Below are 19290 nucleotides of genomic sequence, written 5' to 3' on the forward strand. Positions count from 1 at the left end.
ATTATAATGTTTAATAAAATCATACTATCTATTATTTTTTAAACTATGTGTTCATATATACGCTTAAAGAATAAAATATTATAACATGGACACTAAGCTTGACGCGAGTAATGCTTATATAGAACTTTCTTCAATGAATTTAGGAAGCCTTTGGGTTTGGAATCGATGCCAAAAGGGTCTCTCTATTGTGTTGCTTAGTTTAGGGCTAGTTAGGGTTGGGAGTCAATTTTGCATTTCACAACAATTGTAGTTTAACCTTACTCGAGTAGTGCGAGCTAGTGAGTTATTTGTAAGATGACCAATGCTTAAAATTTTGGGTCTTAACAAATTTTTACATCTCCATCTTCCTCTCTCAATTCCCCTCCAAATTTGGAAAGAAAAATAACTCGTGGTACTTGTAAGACTTGGAAGAGACACTTATTTGAACAATAGTTGTGCGACCAATAATGACAATAAAAAAAAATAAAGAGAGAAATTACCATTTTTTTAATAAAGTTATCACTGCATTTGGAAAGCTAAAATATTAAGGGATTGTGTTGGAAAGGGGTTTTGGAGGAGAGAAAAGGAGAGGAGAAATTATATTTTAAATAAATATATTTAAAATTAATATTTTTTAAAAATATATAAATTAATATAGTAACATAAATTTTATATTAATAATATATTTGTCATTGTAAATAATATATAATTATTTTAATTTAAAAATAAAAAATATGTCTTCCCCTCCTTTTATTTTCAAAATTTTTATTTCCAGTCTTCCAGACAATCCTTAAGTCAACTAACGTATATTTCTTTTAATTTTTTTAAAAAAACTTTTAAGAACTAAGTTGTTATATGACTAGAATTAAGTTAACAATACATGGCAGTTGAAAAAAAAAACATAATTGAATTTTTTTCCTATCCTAAGGTTATATCCTTTTGATTTAAAAATTAAGGTGCAATTTTTCATATATTTCCTTTGTAAAAATACAGACTGAATTACTTAAAAAAAACTTTTTATATCAATTTATTACAGAAAAACATCATTAAAAAAATTCAACATGTCACTGTGCTTTATTAAACATGGGTTCATTTTTAGGAATGTAACAACGTTGGAAAGACTTTGTAATTAATTGAAATATATTTTTGCTACATGAAAAATTTAACAAAAAAATTATTTAATTAAATAGTCAAATTGTCACTATGCTATTTTTTTTTTCCTAAAATGGGTTTGCAACAATATTGTTAAATTTATTGCAGAATGATGGACGATTTTTTTTTGTTATGGAATACTACTCTGGACAAAAAGCAAAAAAAAAAAAAAAAACTAATTTGGACTATTGTTTTAATATTGTGCTGTTTATTATAATTTTTTAACTGGATATTTTCTAATTAAACATTTTTCCATATTGAATATAAAATATAAAATAATAAATTCGAAAAATAATTTTTAAAAATATACAATATTAATATTGAAAATTTATTTCTAAAAAATGTAAAATTTTAATTTTAAAAACAATTAAGAATTCTGAAAAATAATTTCTAGAAATGTTAAAAAATATTTATAAATTAATTTAATTTCAAAATTTTTGTTAAGAACAATTTAAGAAAAATAAAAAAAAATGGTAGAGTAAAAAAAAGTGGAAAAAGAAATTCCTTTATAAAACAAGAAAGGATAGGGTAGCACAATTTTAGGCAGGCTTTGTCAGCCCTGTTCCTCTCCCAACAAAGGCCTAAGTCCACGCTATAACTGTTAAGGCTAACGTTGCTCTATGAAAACTACATAAACACTATAATCTTATCTGGGCTCCATTTCTCATACACCACATGCCTCCTTCACGGCCTGCATTTTCCCCAAGTTTTACTTTTGTTTTTGGGCTATTTCACTTCCTTTCCTTCAATCATATTCTTCCATTTGAAATGCAGATGAACTGACGTGTTTGTGTTTTATACGGAATCAAATGTCTTGCTTCATATATAATTTTTCATTTTGTTAAAAATAACTTTTAAAATTAATTTTAAGCATATAAAAGTAGTAAATTTTTTAAATATTTTTTTGGAACATTTATTATACTTTTACTTTTTTTCCTTATAATGCATATTTTTTTAAATAAGAATTTATTACTTTTAGAGGCCGTAATATTTTCCTTCCATTATATCTGAATTAAGTGATATGGGTATTTGGGGATCGATAATGAATTGCGACAAGGCCAGGGGATGAAGGAACAGTCTTTGAAATTGAATTTCTGTTTGTGTAAGCTTTATTTTATAATATAGTTCAAATGTTTTAATATAAAATATGATATGTATTTTGACAGACTAAAATATGATACGTTAATGAGTGTAAAATATTTAATTCCACCCGTTAAGTTAAATATATTTTAACAATTTCAGTTAAAGGTGTTAACCTACATTTTTTAAAAATTAATTAATAATTATTATTATTTTTGGTCATAAACACATTTTTTATTATTTTTATTAAATCATTTTATTTGAAATTAATTAAGCATTTTATTTTACATATAAAAATATTTTTTAAAAATATTTTTTTTATCAATTTAAATTATTTTATTTTAAAAATAAATTATATTAAGTTAAGATGAGAGAAAATTTAAATGTATAAATATTTATTAATTTTTCTAAGTTTACAGATTATTTATCTGCATTCATGAATTTTACAATATTAAGTATTATATTTTTAAATTTTTATGATGACAATGTTATATATATATTTTTTTAACATATTAAACTTTATTTAAATAGATTGTTTTAAATATTTTAATAACAATATATGACTTAACTAATATAGTTAACGTTACTTCATTATCAACTTTGTATTTTTATTTAAACTTTAAAAACATTTATTAAATATGTGTTGTTTTTAAATAATTTAAAAAATATAAAAATTTAAAATTTAAAAATATAAAAATTTAAAAATTTTATAGTTAATACTTAAATAAAATTATAAAATAATATATAAAAAATTATTTATAAAATTATATGAATAAAAAATATAAAATCAAACTCGCCGGTAAAATGATAAATCGATGAAGAAATTGGTTTATTTGTAAATATACTACAATTAGATTAATAATAACGAGATGTTATTTTTAGTATAATATTTTTCATCAAAAATACATTGATATCTGATTATACAAATTTAGGTAAAATTTAAAAATAACATAAAATAATCTTTTTACATTTTTTATAAGATAAAAATTTATAGAGATAATTAAATGATAATAATAATAAAATTATATATAAAAATCATGTATATGTTCTTATTTATTTTAATTTTTAAAATAAAAAAATGTACTAATCGATTCAAATCAGTTTTTTAACCTGTTTTTGTCCCATCTTGATTGATGAAAGTGTATTAATTGATTTCATAATTTTTTTTTATCAATTTTCTATTCTACCCATATTTGGAGTCAATCAAACTAATTACTAGTTCAAATAATCGAATCAGTTGGTCTAGTCCATTTTTAATAATTACTGTTTAATACATTTTTTTTTTTTTTGCTATTCTTACTTTTTAATATTTTATAAATATATTTTTTACATAAAAAATAATGTAGCAATTGGAAAAATAATTTACTCGATAAATTGTTTAACAATTAAATATTATAAATAATTTTAATACTTTATGACATTCAACTTGAAAGAATTATTTTAATTTAATATCTAATTTGAAGTTTGAATTTTAATGAATAGGGCTTTGTTGAATGCTAAAAAGAAGAACTTTATTATTTATAATTATTTTATTTTATTCAAACATGATATTTCTAATAAAAAATACTTAGCAATAATTTTTTATCAAAATATCTTACCAAAGAATAAATTGATTTTGTGCATTTGCTGAAGGTATGAGCGTGTGTAGAAGAAAAAAAGAATTGTACAAGAAAAAAAATATTACATTCGTTCACAAGTAGCTTTAATTAATTCTTTTAATGTTTTGTAAAAAAATATTAAATAAAAGTAAAATCTTAAAAAATTGAAGATATTATTTCTTAAAATAATAGATACAAAATTAATAAAATAATTTTGTTGAAATAATTAAAACTATTTATTTTTTCAGGACAACAAGTATTACATCAAGTTAGACTTTGCTAAAACAAATACTCTGAAGAAAGAATTATTTTTTTATATATGGTATTTAGAAATAATATATACTGAAATATGGTATTTTTATAAAAATTTAAAAAATATAGAGTTTAAAAATGATTATTGACAATTTTTGGTGCAAATACAAAAATTTAAAGATAAAAAATAAAAAATATTAAAAAATCATTTATTTAAATTAAAAAAATCAAAACTCACATATAATGATTTTTAAAATATTAATAAAATATTTGAAAAATATTATAAATTATTTTTTAATATTTATTGACATTTTTTAAAATTTAAACATTTGCATAATTTTAATTAAAATACCAGATTTTGATAATTTATTTATTTATTCCATAAAAAAACCTTGAATAAGCCTTTTTTTTTTTTTTTCTATAAACACTCCACAAACAGTAAATATTAAATCGTACCGTTGCTGACTAGTACTACCTCGTTTAAAAGGAAGAAAATTTGACCCATCCAAGTTTTTTTTTTTTTTTTAAAAAGTATCTATCATAACTATAAGTCACGTCATTGTCACTTTCCGATAGAGATGCAACAACCGTAACTTTATGATCATTGGACTGCATTCTTCTCAATTGCCCAGTCCTGTCTCGCCACACTTGGGTTCAATTTTGGCGTTGACCTCTGTTTTCATAGGAAAAAGAAATAAGAGGAAAGGACAGGGTGAAATGAATGAAAAAAATAAAATAAAAAACAAAATAAATAAATGAATACTTCACTTTTTATTTATTTATTTTTTCGAAACTTACATTCTTTATGTCAATTGATGGAAAAATATTTAGATAGTTTGGGATTATATTATCTTGATTATACATCGTGTTATGTTAGACGATGTTATACCGCTCAAAGTTTTATCAATGGATGACATTAAATTTTATATTTACATTTTTTTTTATATTTATTCTCACACTGTGTTAACTATTTGTTTTTCTTCTTTCAATTCTTCGTATTCTGTTAATTCACCACATCGCTACTACTGATATCATATATTTGTATCCAACGGAGAATAATACAATCTAATTTCTATTAAAATATTAAAGGACTATGTTTGCCTTTTTTCTTGAAAGAAAGCCTTTGTTATGATTTATTCATAATCTTGAATTACTAATGTCACATTTCTTTTCTACACTTTGGCATTTGCATAAGTGTCGTAATCAAAGCAACTATAATTGGAAAAATGGACGTTGATAAATAACAAAACATGCCTTCTAACTTTAGATATATGAACCTTAGCGCAAGAAGGAAACAAGAAAGTAATGTTGATGTTAAGACTTTTACGTATAATACATCTGATTTAGAAGACTCATTCACAGCATCACAGATAGCTACGTCGAACTCATAGCATCCATACCACTAGCTCCCAAACTCTCATCTACCAAACACCTTTTTGCTGACACTTCATTCCTAATCACAGAATCAACCAAACAACCCTTACTTCCGATATCACCTTGCAGCACACTCTCCTTCTCATTAGAATAGTTATCCAACGCTTCCAACTCCATTAAACCAACCTTAAAAGAGTCATTGCCGTCCTCAGAAGAGTTAGTCACACCTTCCCCTGTTGTGGCTAATACGTCACACACATGCTCTTCAAGCATGATTATTGAGTAAAAACGATCATTGACTTTCACTGTAATATCTTGCTTGATAAGCTCAGCAATGGTAGCACCTAATTGTATCCTCCCATAATTCAATCATCGTCTTTCTGCCGTGACTTAGTCTATCTGAAAAAAATCACCAAGCGAAGAAAGCAACTTACGGAAGAATAATTCACCCCAAGCATGCAAAGAGACCCCATAACAACGTACCCAAGTCACCCTCCGCATAGCTACTATACTTGGGTGCCTCTCGTAGATCATAGAACCATTTCTCTCACCACAATTTGTTGAGCGATACTGTATCCTCTAAATCTACCCCCGCATCAGATTCCACCAATACCATATCATCACCCATGGTCGTGAGATTAATATCCAACATACCTTCTCGCAGAAGAGCCCTTTGCATATTTTTTAAATCTTGTTTTCTATGAAGGCGTCCAACCACAATACCTCTACACTCCTTAATTCGCCCTTCATCCACCTCAAACTCAAGGTGAGCCCAAGGTTTCTTCTTTTCCACCCACTTCTGCCCTTTGTGTGTCTCAACTAGACAGGGTGCTTTAAGCTTTTCCGCATACGTATTCCTGACGTCTTTGTAGCTCCTGTGACAAAGGAGTGTCTCGTTTCACTGACCTCTGCAGACACCTTTGTACCCACAATTTTTTTCCTTTACATGCCTCGTCAAGTTGATAGACAAGCGCATTCTACCAATGACAATAGATCTAAGCTTAGCCTCCAAACTCTTGGCATCCGCCACATCCACAAAACGCACAAAACCAAAGCGACGTCCTAGTTTATCACTCTTTTGAGGTATGAAAATATCAACTACCTTCCCCCACCGTTGAAATATCCGCCACAAGGCACGTTTGAGGTATGGATTGAATTTGTCAGACCCGTTTGGATTAGACGCATTGATTTGCGAAAATTCAGAATCAAGGGATATGAAGACAATTGGGACAGCGCAAGTCGATCCTATTCAATCCAAAAATGAGAAAGAGAGGGTCAATGTGCGTGAATCCCTTCGGAAGGCACGCTCTGTGAAAGGTAGTCGAGGTAATGAAGGAGGGAAGAGACATAAGAGCGCCGTTTTCATAGAACTCTCTCGAAAAAAACCCTAAGAATCATAATAAAGAAGCGTCAATGCCATCGTAACTTAGAGGACATGTATCGCTAACTGATGAAATCTCAGCTAATGCTTCCAAGAGCTCCTACAACTCGCATCCTTCTAATCCTTCAGTGGAGGTGGGGGAGCGAATGGTTGCTACAGATTGTGATTATGAGGTAATGGCATCGAAGTTACTAGACATTGGCAAGAAGGTTGGTTCGGTTGTACATGGGAATGATGAGCAGGTTCCAAAGAAATTGATTGAGATGGAGGTACGTGATAGAACGATTGCGAAAGAATATGAGGTTCGCTTTGATACTAAATGAAGATTGACTCATTTAATTGTCGAGGGCTGGGGAACGCGGTAAAGCAAAAGAAGGTGTGTGAGATTGTTCGCTCTGAAGGTCTGGAGTTCTTGACGATTTAGGAAACAAAACTTGAAATATGTAATAGTAATTTATGTGCGCATCTGTGGGTTCTGTGAATTTTGATTGGTGTGCCTTGCCTTCCATTGGCAGAAGTGGAGGTATGCTTTCACTTTGGGATACTTCCAAAGGTAAAATACTTTTATCCTTTTCTGGTACTGGATTCCTGGGTGTTTGCATACAGGTATTGGCTACTGGAAACCTATGTGTTGTGGTGAATGTCTATGCATCGTGTAGACTAAGTGAAAAGAGAAAGTTACGGGATGATTTGCTCATGACAAGAAGGGGTTTTGAAAAATTTATGTGGTGTATATTGGGTGACTTCAATGCTGTGAGACAAGTGAAAGAAAGGAAGGGTTGTCAGGCAGATCATGGTATCTCTGAAATGGAGGGCTTCAATTCTTTCATTCAGGAAATAGAACTTGTGGATCTTCCACTTGTGGGTAAAAAATTTACATAGATAAAAGGGGATGCTTCTATGATGAGCAGGCTAAATAGAGTCCTTATTTCTAGTTCCTGGCTTGATTACTAGGGAGATGGTTTCATTCAAGTTCTGAGCAGAGATGTGTCTAATCATTGTCTCATTATTCTTAAGCACAAAGTAGTTAACTGGAGTCCAAAGCCGTTTCAATTTAATAATTGTTGGCTGACTTATAAAAGAGTTGTGGAGATGGTGGAGGAAGCGTGGAAAAGAGATATTACCCTCCTATGGGCTGCCCAGAGAGCTAACCAGAGGTTAAAGAATGTTAAGATTGCATTGAAAAAATAGAATATTGAGGTATTTGGAAATATTGATTAGGTGATCTCTGATTTGACAACTAGTTGAGTTTGATTGATGATAAAAATTCTGTGATGGAACTTTTCAATGTGGAGAAGAAGCGTCAACTAGATTCTTCAGGTTGTTATTCAGTGCAATCTGCGTATTCATGGCTATTTGAACTTTTTAGTGGTCCTAATAGTGTAGATCAGTGTACGGCAGATGCTTTGCAAAGGCTATGGAGAGGGAAGGTCCCTCTTAAGTGTCTGATTTTTTCTTGTCAATTGTTGTTGAATGCACTTCCTTGTAAAGGTTTACTGATTAATCGTGATGTTCAAATTGATGATATAACTTGTTGCTTCTGTCATGGTTTGGAGGAACTTCCAACTCATTTATTTTTAACGAGCTCAGTTTCATCTCAAATCTGGTACTTTACTACGCGTTAACTTGGATTCTCACTGGTTTTGCCTTTAGATTTATCGATTCACTTGCTTTCTTGGGTTGATGTTGACTGTAGTAAAAAAGAAGGAATATGCTTATTAATTGTTTGGGTAAGTATATTGTGGTCTTTGTGGTTGCATAGAAATAGAATTATATTTCTCAATAGTCTTTTGGATGAGAGGGGGGTCTTAGATTCTATTATTCTGAGATCTTGGAAACGGCTACACTTGTTAGTAAGAGAAAAGCTATTATGTTAGCTGATTGGTATTTGAACTCACGAAATTGCATCTGTCTTAATTTTGCATAAGTATATTTTTGTTTTTTATTTTTCTAAATAAGTAATTTTTTCTGTGTATATGGGTTTTGAGTTCCCCTTGAACTCTTTTTAATAATATTTGTTTTGTCTATAAAAAAACATATAATTTAGCAGCGTGTCATTTTTATTATAATCAAAGCATGTAAGCATCAATCAATTCCTTGTCCTTAAATTTTTATTATAATAAATAATATTAAATATAATATATTAAAAAAGATTATAAAATATTTTATTATACATAATTTTTTTATATTTTAAATATTTTTTTATTATTCTTAACAATAAATATTTTTATTCCTTTTGTTAACATTATTTTAAATAATGTAACATTTATAACTAAACAAGTTTTAACAAATATAATTTAACATAATTTAACCATTAATTTTAACTTTTATTTATTATCATTGCATAACATATCTTTATTAAAATTATTTTTTTCTTAAATAAAATTATTAAAAATCAATTGTTGTTAAAACTATTGGCAGAATAAATATTTTGACACTGATGTTACTTTATATAATTATTTTTGTTTTAATTATCCATATTTGTAAATACATGATGAGGAATGTTTCTTTATTTATTACACATTTCTAATATAGAATTAACGTTTCTAAGTAACATAATTTCAATTTATTGTTGAGTTGCAAGCAATGGTAAATTGAATTCACATAAATTCTTTTGAAATGTTAGTATTTACTTCAAGTATTTGTTTTAACATTTCAACCAGCTAAATTGGATCTTACGAATAACTTAGAGAGGGTCAAGGAAAACACATGAAAAGGCCAAAAGCTTTAAATAAAAAAAAATTCATATAACTCATAAAAATAAGGAAAAGTTGAAAACCTTAAAGAGAGAGCCCATGCCATTACATGTGAAATGCATGCTATGTCGCAAACACCTAATAAAATGAAATTTTGAATCTTAAGACTCATGACATGAAAAAGTGTTTAGTGATATGAGATACACATTATGATTTCATGCTGCTATATGCATTTTTTATGCAGTGAACGTATAAACAACTTAGAACGTTAGGAGACTAAGGGTGGAAGACGAGAGAGATCGAGAGAGTCAATTGGGAGTCATTGCATGCAAAGAGAGCAAGTAAAGGAAGAGTTTCAAACAAGTATGATGACTAAATTGGTGATGTTCTTGATTATTATGAATTGTTAAACTTTTGTTCAGGGGATATATGAAATCTCTTATAGATATCAAGATTTGGGTTTGGTTATTCATTTAAATCTTATCAAATTCTTATATTCTGACTAACAATTAAATGATTTTTGAGAAAGATTTAATTTAACTTGACAAAGGAAATTGGTTGTATATCATGAAAATGGTTAATATAAGTTTGGCTTATTCAAATTTATAAGTAAGTTAATTTATCAATAGGATAAAATACACATATTTATATTTCATAACATTTTAGAAACTCAAACTTAATATTTATATTTTGCACAAGAGCACATGAAAACATAGTATTTTAACACAAACTTAATTAACCTAGATGTAAAATTTAAATTAAATGAATATTTCTACTAGCAAATCCTTTTCATAAATAATTATGTTCAAGAAACTTTTATACATACCCAATAGAAGGTGTATAAAAAATCAGAACCTTAAATTTTTTTAAAATTTCATGATCATTTTTACCTTCTTTTGAATTTCTTCAACATTGGAAACAAATTCTCTGCCTACTTCTCATACAAATTTCCATTGATCATATATGATGTAGCAAAACTAATCACTCAATAACAACATTTACAACAAACTTCATGAATTAATCAAATTCAAAACTAAGTATTATTAATGAGAAATTATAAATTTTCAAATCGGTGCTCTCATATTACATGTAAATTGACTTTCAAATTGTGTTTCACGGAATTCTTTTTCAATATTAATGAATTAAGAACATAAATAAAAATTTGGAGACTTCATAATTTTCATTGTTAAGAATAAGTAAAGATACTAACTTTTATATATTGTAAATGAGACGCCTCCGATATAGATCTTTAGTGTGGCTTACCTTTGTTTTCCTCTTTACCTTCCTTGATTTTGCTCTATTTTTTTTATGCAAAACTAGCAATAAATGTTAACAAGCAGAGATAAAGAAAAATTTCCTGTAATTTAGATTTCTACGTATGATGGTTTCCATCAATTAATCATAGACTAATTAAACGATTCATTTTTAAGAGTTACGTTCTTTTTTCTTTAATTACTAAAGTCTTTACTCAATTATTAAATTAATATATTTAATATAATTATTGAATTATATTTATTCGCTACGCGTATATTTTTTTGATGTAGAAAAAACAATTGTTAGGTGAAGTGTAAATGGGATTGTTTATTCATAGACTACTTACGATATTTATATGCATAAAAAAAATATTTGATCAAATTTTTCTTAAAATCTGCCTGGTGCATGTTAAAAAAAAGGTCTTATTTATGTAAAAATTTGAATCATCTTCTGTGATGCATGGAGTCTAAATAAGAGTATTAAAATATTCATGTTGATATCGCATTTAAGAAAAAGGCTTGAAAAAAAAAAGATATTTATATGGATTGTTAGGCCTATATATACACTTAATATAAATACTTATATTCAAATTCATGATTTGTATTTTACTCAAATAAAACTAGTTTAACAGATTCACATGTACTTTTTTAACTCTGATTTTTTTTTTATAAAAAATAAAAGATTAAATCATCGAATCGAGTCAAGAAAAATAACTAAATTAGTTATGTTTTCTATAAATATAAATTTTATTTTAAAAATATCTATAATATTAAATGGTGTAATTAATAATTTATATATTTAATGATACTAATAAAAAAAAATATAAAAAAAATTAACATTTAATGTATCTTAATCTATTATTTGTTTCTTATAATAAAAAAAATGCTCCATTTTGTTTTTTATAAAAATGATTAGAGTTAATATTTTACAATAAATATATAATTTAATAATAAAAAATAAAATTTCATATAGTTTAAATAATTATATAGAATAAAATTATTTTAAATAATAAATTTTAAAAAATATTTTAACTTAACTTTATGATTATCAATAATATATATTAAAATAATAAAAATTTAATAAAATTAAATAATTTTAATATTTTTTAGTGTTAAAAAATTTAAATTAAATATAAATAATCAATGTATATTAATAACTATAAATTTAAGAAATAAGACCCTTGAAAATAAATTTTAAAATTTTAAAAATAAAAAAATAATTTTTATAAATATAAAAATAAATATTTATAAAAGATATAAAAGTTCATATAAAATAATAAAAAATTTAAGTAGCAATACTAATCTTTAAAATTTATAGCAAAATTAATAAAAATTTAAATAAAAAATAAAATTATTGCAGATTTTATAATTCACACATCATACTTAGGTTATAAAGGAGAGTAATTTTACTAATTCTTTATTTTTTTAAAATACTAGTATTCTCATTTATAATATAGATGTTGATCTATATTTTTTATATTATATTTTTTTAAAATTAGTAAAATAGAACATTCTTTTAATGATAAAATCAACTATAAAAATTAATAAAGTATAGCATCAATTTTTTTATAAACTCTAAATTTTATCTAAATTTATTTATAAAATAAGTTTAAATACAATTTTATTCAATGTAAGTACATTTTATAATAAATTTCTATAAAGTTTATTTTTAAGATTTAATTCATGAAATATTAATATGTTAAATTTTAGTTCATGTTGTCAATTTTTCTTCGTTGACGAAGAACTAGTACTCTTATATCATTTAATTTTTAATATTTTATTATTTAAAATTAATATTTATAAATAAATTTTAAATTTTTGTAAAAAGTCATATTCTTTAACCTTCTCAAAATTCTAATTTTTTCAAATAAAAAAAAATCACACACACAATAAAGAAATAATATTTCCTTATTTCCCGAGTTTGTGAATGTTCTATTGGTATAAGGGACATTTGACTTCTATGCTCTGTATATATTTTGACTCTATAAGTTTTGGTCAATATTTTTTTGTTTAAGAAGTTTTAATACTAACAAGGTCTCATGTTGTAATTCTTTTTTGTTTCCCTTATTTTTTATTGAGTTCCCTCAATCTGATTTACCAATTTCACAAAAATAGCTTAAATGAATTTATTTCATCAAAATTATGGTCAAATTGGTACCGAAAAAAAAAAAAACTATAAGTGTATATGCATGAGCTTATGGATAGGAATGATCTTATAGCTAAGCAACTTGAAGAATTATTCTAGTCTAATTTGCAAGAAAATTTTTTTGTAGCGCAACCAAATAGGTTTTTGAATTGGGGTATAATGAAAAAATGGTTGAAATGTCTATTTCAAGGAAGGCCCTATACATAAAGGAAGAAAATCGTGTACTGAATGTAAAATATCATAGTAATATTGACTTTATATTTGAACATTTTTAGCACTTGATGCCTTACACCTTTTTGGAAATGATCAGTGTACTTGGCGAAGTTAGAACCCTCGTAACAGTTGGTAAAGCAATGTGGGTTTTGCTGATATGTGATTCTAACCTTCCTTTAGCTTGTTTAGGAAAAGCTAGTTTGAACAATGTTATTGGTAATGAGAGGACCAACCAGATTTTTAAAAGTCATTAGACAACGATAACCCGTCATATGTCTAGGTCCTTCTGTGCTTTGATGAAAAATTAGCTTATGCATCAACGTTGCAGTTTTTAAAAATCATATAAAATTGGCTATCGATGGTTTGATAGAAGAGTGTGGAGGTGGTTGAGAAGAAGAGCAAAATGATAAATTGAAATTAGGGTTAAAATTTTTTAAGAAGAAAGAATTTTTTAAGAACTTATTTATAAATATTAATTTTAAATAATAAAATATTTAAAAAATTAAATAATATGAGAATACTAAAGTGACTTTTCATCAGTTAATTTAATACTTAACATGAAAAAATTTAAAAAAACTAAATTTTAATATTTCACATACTAAATCTATATATATATATATATATATATGTGTATGTATTTATTTTAGCGGTGTGTGTGCTTAACTCATACTAGACATGATGAATATTATGGTACTGCTATCTTGAAACTTGTAAAACATAGAGATAATGTTTATATTTATGCTTTTATAATTTAAATTAGAATAAATCTTATAGTTTATGACTAATAACTGATAATTTAACTGAAAGTTTATAATTTATAAGTAGTCAAGTGATTATATTGTTCGGTAAATTAAATTAGATAAAAATATATTAAACAATTAAATAAAATATATAATATTATATTTAATGTTAAAGTTAAATGAGAGAAAAAGTATAAAGTGTGAACATTTACGTGATTTATTTAAAATGATAAGAATAAAAATAAGATAAAATTATTGATAATTATAAATTATAAGTTTAATGTTATTTTAATATGCTTTTTAAAAGTTAAATTTTTTAAAATTACAAGCTTTTTTATTTATATTTATCAAACACTTTTTAAATTATTTATTAAAATAAATTATAATTTTTTTGTTGTCAAATACAATTTTAACCTCTTTTCAGACAAATAAAAGCTTTTATTCAGTATTGATAATTTTGGGAAGCATCCCATTACCTTCAATCGCCCTCACTATTGATAAAGATACTACCAATCGCCAATCAGGTATCGACAGATTATAATATTTTTGCCCGTTGCTATTCTTCGGTTGCTTTTATGGTGGGCGATGATATTTGGAACTGATTTTGAAAGATATCAATATCGAAGCGAAAAAAAAAAAAAACAGGAGATGAATCGTGTTAAATAAATACAAAACAAAAAGTCGATAAGTAAATAAACATGTGATGATTGTGAAATATAAGGGTATCGAACCAATGAATTAAATAAATTTTAAATCAAATCATAATAGATAATAGATGAATAAAGAATAAATTATTAATTGAATAGTTAATATATAAATAGATAAAATTATCCACTCTAGCTATAAGAAGGAATATATAGCGGAGTTATGATCTTGCCTCTCAGTATTTTTTTTTCTTCATGAAGTAAAGTTCTTTTAATATCTTGAGTTTATCTATATATAAGTAAAAAAAAGTCTATATTTATTTTTTATTTAATGTAAAATATATAATATTCATATATCACTACAACTTAAAAATAGTACATTTTACCCAATGACTTGACATTTGATATATTTTTGGAGATTAAGGTTTTGTACGGTTGAAAATGAACAGCAAAGTATTTCGACCATGGACAAAATTGTTTTACATAATAGAATCAAATGTAGTATAAAAAATCATGAATCGAATAGACTACAACCGCAAGATCTCACACTGGAGGTACTCACTCGTGTTTAATATTTTGGAGGCATATAGCATGTGTGAACCATGGTTCAGTGAACAAAAGCCAAGTCCAAGAACAGGTGTCACTGGCTAGCTTCTTGCTCAGTTTCGTCGAAAGAGATGTAACAAATAAGACAGGATAATGATTTGGGAGCAACATTGCTGCTCCTATTTAACCATTGGTTTCGCTGTCAAATTTCAATGCCAATTACTATAGAACAAAAGCCTATGCAACAGAGACAAATTGGGACTCACGATTCAAACCGCTACAATATTTATAAGCATGTCACCATTCACTAACTGCATCCAATTACGATACATGTGCGTATCGTTGTAAGATCGGGTCAGAGAGTGACAATTCCCTACGATTTTTGTGATTACGATGGATGATGAACAATGTACAGTAAGTTTTTGTTTGGCCATGCGACCGCGTTCATGTATATCGCGTTTCAGGATACGAGCGTAATTTAATTAAAAGCAGTTTTTTAACGAGTACATAACAAAAATTTATATATAGTAATTTTTTATTCAAAATTATAAATTAAATATAACTTAATATTTTAATATTATTAAATTATTACTATATGTCTTTTTATACCATTTTAAAAATATTTTAATAAAAAATATATGTTAATTATTAAATTAAATGCATTTTTTTGTCACCAGCGAGAACTCTAAGTAGAGTATGTATGTTAATTATTAAACGCAAACGACGGTACTTTATTATATTTGTATTCGAGTTTAAATTAATATTTTAAATAAAGATCATCAACCTATTTAAAACTAATAAGCCTGATAATATCGTTAGATTTTTAATTTATTTTTTCATTTTAAAACATTTTAATTATATTTTTATAATTTTAAAACTAAGTCTTTAATGATGTTGTTAAAATTTAATTTAATATTATTTATGGAAATTTTTTATATTAATCTCTCTTTTTTTTTCCTCTTTGATAATAAATTTGGTTTCATGTTAAATATATATATATATATATATATATATAAGGATTTATATTTTTTTCTTTTCTTTTTATCAATAATATAGTTTCTTTTTTTTTTTTACAAAAGACAATATAGTTTAAATAACAAAATTATTATAGACAATAAATTTCACTCACCAAATTTTTAATATAAATTTTTATACTACTAGCTATATTTTTTATATTAAATTTATATTTACAATTTTTTAAATATATTTTTAAACGCAATTTAGTTATGTTAACGCAACATATCAGTAGCTTTCACATTAGAAATATTGGCCTAGAACATTTTATATTGAAACCACTGTATATCTCTTTCTTTCGTATTCTTTACTTCTTATATATATATATATATATATATATTCAATAGCTGGAATGTCTTTTCCAAATTTTCTTTCTGAGTGGGTCCAATAAACACATAAATGTAACAAACCCTCTGAATTCAATTTTGGTGATAGGTAATCTAATGATTGCAGGAAATGGTAAAAACTTGGCACGCTAGTCTATTTACAAATAATACGAAACATATGAACTGGTTCACAACAACGTGCTTGTTTATTAGTCGGTGACTCCGTGCAAATCTTATCTTTGCAGTGCACTTAATTTTACGCTATGGAACAAAGTAACGTTCCTTTCTATAGGAAAGCAGCTTTTGTAATATTGGGACTTTGATTTTCTAAATAAGACAATTGTTAACGAATGACGCCGAAGAAAGGAGGAGAATAAATTATAAAAGTGACAGATGATTATTATTGCACAACTGTGTCCTTAAATAATATAAGTGTATATAAAAGAACCCGTGGATATCATGTCATATGAATTTTTTACAAGTATTGCTTCCATTAATCCATCATTATTGGCAAATGATAAAAGTGTGTTTGGAAAAGGGAATAAAATCAGGAAAAAACTAAGAAAGAAATTATAAAATAAAAGATTCAAACAAGTTAGAATTTAATTATAAATAAACTTAAAATATTTGATTTTTGTTATAAAATTATTAAAAATTAAATTATACATTTACTTCATATAATTAATATTTATCTACGAATTAGTTTAAATAAAGTAGGAAACACTCATATAAAAGCAAAATGAAAGATTTTTTTTATAACTATGAAAATTAAATGTGTATTTTAATTAAGAAATTTAGTCTGGTATAAAAAAAATAAAAATAAGTTAACCAATAAAAGAATTATAATTTTTTATTTAAAAGATTGAAAACATAATATATTTAAGTCAAATATCTTTATTTACTGTTTAAGATAATACATATTTATTGATATTAGACTTATTAATTTGTTGAATAAAAAATAATAACAATAGTTAATAAATTACTAAAAATAGTTCTTATGTATGACAATCATAGAATGCTTAGATATTTATTTTAGATAAAATATGCAATTAATAAAAAATATATTTTAAAGACTAATTAATAAAATTTTGAATTGATATAATAAAATAATAAGAATTACTTATTTATATTATAATAAAAAAATTATAAATTTATTATGTATTAAAGTTAATTTTTTGAAATATTGAGTAACAGTATAATTTTACATATCAAATATAGTAAATATTTTATTTCTTATAAGAAAGTAAATTTTAAAAAATTTATAAAAAATATATCATATAAAAAATATATTATATATAAATTAAAATAATTATATATAAATAATAATAATAATTATAACACAATATTTTATTTATTCTTTTAAAAGTATAATAAAAATTAAATATATAAAATTAAATAAAATATTTTATTAGTAAAAAGTCAAATATTATAAAGATAAGATTAAGTTATAATATATATTTTTGTAATTAAATTTAGTATCATGTATTCTTTGAAAATTATAATTAATTAAAATACACATTTAAATCTTATATTTGACATATTTAACTTACAAACTAGTTAGTATATTTGATAAAATATATGTTAATTCAGTTATAACATAAATGAAAATATAACATGTATAAATTAATGAATAAATATATAATTTAATTATTATTAAAATATTACATAATTCTTTTATAATATAATTTTTTTTATCAATTATTAATCACTTACTTTAATACTGTTGATATTTAATGGTCGTCATACACGAGAACTGGGTAAAAAAATATAATTATTTAGATTCAATTAATTATTGAAAATAAGATAGTGAGATCTTATTTCCATTGTGCAATACGATGGTCAGTCAGTCAAGCAATCAACAACTACATGTAATAAGATATCTATTTCTTACCCAAATAGACACAATAAGCCAAACTCGATGGAGTCAGAAAACACAACATCATATCAAAATTGAGAAATTTTCCAAGTATCAATTTAATAATCATGCATGGTAACAAAATTCAAAATCTTCAGAGAAATCTACAATCCTAATATTACATAACCTCTTTCCGATCGTTAAGAATGACCTATTTTGGTAATACCTGTTTTCTCTTCAATAGCCATGAAAACTGTCTAGGGATTAAATTAAGTTTTTTCTTTTGGGAATTCTTCCAAAACTTTAGCTCCTTTTAGGTAGATGTTGGCACCAATAATCCACTTCATCAATTAAGTAACAAATAAAAGAACATTAACCGTAGAGGTGTTATTTGTCAGAGCCTAGCTAAGTTGCTAACATTTATCTTATTGTAAAACAAGGTTTCGGTGGTGGGCGCTAAAGGAAAAAAGACATGTAGTTGTCATGTAAATAAAATTTATTATGTTAATAATACTTAATAGAAGTTTAACCGTATTAACTTTTAAGAACTTTATAAGAAAATCTTACAATTATATAAAGGCTTAGTTAAAATTTGTAAAATATGAAGAGCTGATTAAAAATTTAATAAGATTATAGAAACATTTAATTAATTTAACCTATAAAAATTATACTTGCGTGTTTTACTTCTAGAAAAAAAAATACAATAACTTAAAAGCCTTTTAATTTAAACAAACATTTTTGAATTTTATAAATAATTATGACATTTATTTTATTTTATTTTCTAAATATATGTTAAAAAATAGACAAAAAAATATTTATAAATGATTGAATTTTTTGAAATAAATAAAGCATATGAATTTTTTTAACAATAATTGATATCTTTATTACACTAGCTAAAACTTATTTGTTCTTATTCGTTTCTATCACAACAAAATAGACTTTACTTAGGTTAAAAATAGATTAATTATTAAATTTTGGATGAAAGGTTTTTTTATCCATTTTTCTTGATAATCTATTATTAACAACTTTGTCTCAATTGTT

Source organism: Abrus precatorius, unplaced genomic scaffold (genome assembly GCF_003935025.1).
Source record: "Abrus precatorius isolate BTA unplaced genomic scaffold, Abrus_2018 Scaffold9, whole genome shotgun sequence".
NCBI classification, from domain to species: Eukaryota; Viridiplantae; Streptophyta; class Magnoliopsida; order Fabales; family Fabaceae; genus Abrus; species Abrus precatorius.